Genomic DNA, 3,828 nt, shown 5'->3' with positions numbered 1-3,828 from the left:
TGAAAGAATGAAGAAAGCTCTTAACACTTTCATAACAAAGGATCAGCACGCATTCCTAAAGGACAGACTCATCATGGACGCTGTTGCCATGGCTCAGGAATGCCTCTTCTCTATATGCACCAAGAACACTGATGCTGCAGCTCTTAAAATTGATCTTAAAAAGGCATTCGATTGCGTGGATTGGAGCTTCCTCAGAATTCTCCTTGCAAAAATTGGCTTAAGGCCCATGGCAATTAGCTGGATCATGGCGTGCGTCGAAAGTGTCCACTTTTCTGTGATCATAAACGGAATCCCATCCACATTCTTTCAAGCCGAGAGAGGGCTCCGACAGGGCTGCCCTCTCTCCCCCCTCCTCTTCATCTTGGTGATGAATTGTCTTAGCTCGCATATCAACCATGCTGTTGCCAAAGGTAGATGCAAGCCTGTAAAGATCTGCAGAGACATCTCCCTCTCCCATAATCTTTTCATTGACGATATCTTAATCTTTGCAATTCTGTGTAAATCCACTTGGGTCTGCCTTTTTGTGCTATTCAAGAAGTTTCAAGACGCCACAGGCCTTAAGATCAATTGCGGGAAATCAGTGCTATATCATAATGATACAAACCCAGCAATAGCACAGTGGATTGCCGATCGTTTCGAGATCAATCTTGCCCAGATAAAGGATGGTTTCACTTATTTGGGGTTCCGCCTAAAAGCGAAGGGATATCGTTGTCAGGACTGGGCTTGGCTGGTTGACCGTTTCTACAATAAGATCTCAAGATGGGAAATGCGTTTTCTGTCCCTTGCTGGCAGATTCATCTTGGTTCAGGCGGTTCTCTCCCAACTTGCGGTGTATTGGGGCCACCTATTCCTTCTCCCAGCTTCTGTAATCAAGAAAATGAAGTCCATCGCAGCTAATTTTTTGTGGGGTGGACGATCCTTCCAGTCTAAATTCCACCTTGTCAAGATGGACTTAATTACAAGACCGAAAGAAAAAGGTGGATGGGGTCTTCTAAACATGAATCATTTTGGAAAAGCGCTCATTTGCAAATCTCTACACAGGGGTTTATTCGGGAACAGTCCGTGGAGTACTTTGATCAACCAAAAGTACCTCAAAGGCAGAAATTTGGCATACTGGCTCAGAAGGTCTTCTCTTGGAATCAGGAATGGATCCCCTATTTGGCTCAGCTTCAAAAAGACCCAATCCTTCTTCCTGAAGAATTTAAAATGGACATTTTTCTCTGGTTCGTGTGTCTACATTGGTATAGATCCTACCCTATACAACCTAGAATCCATGATCCCTCCGTCTTTACTCTCCTTTTTTCACTCTAGGGGCCTTTTTACCTGGAACAAACTTATTGATTCTTGGTCCTCTCTAGAACCTATCTGGAAATCCGACCTTCAGTTAGCCATTCCCCCCCCCCCCTCCGTCCTCTATGGCTCTCATTCACATCCAGATTCTCTCACCGTGGGATTCTCCAATTAGGCACTAAGGATGAACTGATCTGGTCTACTGACAACTCAATCCACCCCATCTCTGTCCGGAACCTCTATTCTGTCTTATCAGCTGTTTTACCTCCTCTCCCCTCTGTCTTTCCTGTCAAACTCTGGAAAGCCCCCTGCCCTCTCAAATCCATTCTTTTTACATGGCTTCTCTTCTCCAACAAGAATCTCTCCTGGGATGTTCTACAAAAGAAAGGATGGCTCGGACCAGGCAGATGTCAACTTTGCCTCGCGGAGTTGGAATCGAACTATCATATGTTCTTTCATTGCACCGCCTCCTCTGCTATCTGGTACGAACTCTCCTTGATCTATGGTTTTCCTCACAAGTTGTTTTCCTCTGTACAGGAAGCTTTCTCATGGTGGGGCACCCAATGCCCCAACTGGCATGCTCTCTTCATTATAACTTGCTGGAACATCTGGAAGTGGAGGAACAGACGTATTTTCCAGGACTGCCGCCTGCCGCTTGTCTCCATTCTTCCTATAATTTTGGGGTCTATGCCCACTCCGCTCTAAAATGGCTCCTCATGCCACTCCATTATCAGTCATACATTTCTTATAGACAACAGCACATCTGTATATTTGATACTTTTTCAACTCTTCTGGCACATTCTGAACAGCACTTTCAGATCTTTTTGGGGTTTTTCCTATCTCTGCATGCTCTTTTGGCTTTGATCATTATGTTTCCGCCTTATTGGCTGAGGTTTTATGCTTCTATGTCTTCATGATCATTATATATGATTTGCTCAATATGTCTTGCTATACTGGCTGAGGTTTTAAGCCTTCAATGTACTCCTGATCATTATATATTCTTAATATAATCTATACTGCTTTTTCTCTCTGAAAAAAAAAAACAATTATTTTTTTCAAATGAAAAAAGCTATTTATAATATCTGTCGTCTGAAAATTTATCTCTTTTTTGGTTGTATACGTGACTATTATTTGTTTCAAATAAGAAAAGCTATTTATAATATTTTTCGTCTGAATTACTTGTATATGGGAAAATTATTTGTTTCAAATACAAAAAAGTTATTTGGGTGATTTCTTTTATCAAAAAATCTGATGATGAGAATATTTTGGTTGTATATGTGACAATTATTTGTTTCAAATTAAAGAAAAGCTATTTATAATATTTTTCGTCTGAAAATTTATCTCCTTTTTGGTTGTATACGTGACAATTATTTGTTTCAAATAAGAAAAGTTTTTCGTCTGAATTAGTTGTATATGGGAAAATTATTTGTTTCAAATACAAAAAAGTTACTTGGGTGATTTTTTTTATCAAAAAATCTGATGATGAGAATATTTTGGTTGTATATGTGACAATTATTTGTTTCAAATAAAAAAGCTATTTATAATATTTTTCGTCTGAAAATTTATCTCGTTTTTGGTTGTATACGCGACAATTATTTGTTTCAAATAAAGAAAGCTATTTATAATATTTTTCCTCTGAATTGGTTGTATATGGGAAAATTATTTGTTTCAAATACAAAAAAATTATTTGGGTGATTTTTTTTTCTCAAAAAATCTGATGATGAGAATATTTAAATTATTTATTTTTATAATGGAAGTAGATTTAATATTATTAAAAAATTTGAAACATCCAAAATTCTAAAACTTGATCAAAATTTCTAAAAAATTTCAAAATCATACCAAATTTTTCATTTTTCTGGAAACAAAAATAATACCACAAACGGTTTTGGAACAACCCATTTATTCAATATAATATAAATGAAAAATTTTAAAAAAACATTTATTATTATCTATTATAAATATTTAACTACTATAAATTTTTAACAAAAATTGATATATAATCTTTACTGCTTTAAAATATTATATACTAATTTTTTAATATAATAAATATTTAGATATTTGACAGTTTATCATTTTACCATATTATGAAACTCAATTTCCATAGATAATGGCTCTCATTCAATATGAAAAATAAATTTGAGCTGATCATACTTCTTTTTACCATTGTATATGTTACGATTATTTGTTTAAAATATTTTTCATGTGTTTTTACCGTTGTAACATAATATTTTTTCACGTCAATAATAAAGTGAAAAACAAGATGACATTTATTTATTTAAAATAAAAGAATTTATTTTTTTGGAGAATTATTTGTTTAGAATAAAATTCATTTTGATGAAATAATTTAAGAAGGAAAGCTTATTAAACATGTTTAAATTTTTTTAATGGTATATGTAATAATATTTATTTGTTTTAAATAAAAAATATTTTCTGTGAATTTAGTTTAAAAAAACTAAGAAATTTGATTATGGGATTATTTAAATTGTTTTTATAATGAAAATAGATTCAACATCATTAAAAATCTTTAAAACATCTAAA

This window comes from Pinus tabuliformis, chromosome 1_2 (genome assembly GCF_031772625.1).
Source record: "Pinus tabuliformis cultivar Carrire ecotype Pingquan chromosome 1_2, CPIR1, whole genome shotgun sequence".
Taxonomy (NCBI): domain Eukaryota; kingdom Viridiplantae; phylum Streptophyta; class Pinopsida; order Pinales; family Pinaceae; genus Pinus; species Pinus tabuliformis.
The sequence above is the reverse complement of the archived record's forward strand: the minus strand, read 5'-3'. Positions refer to the sequence as shown.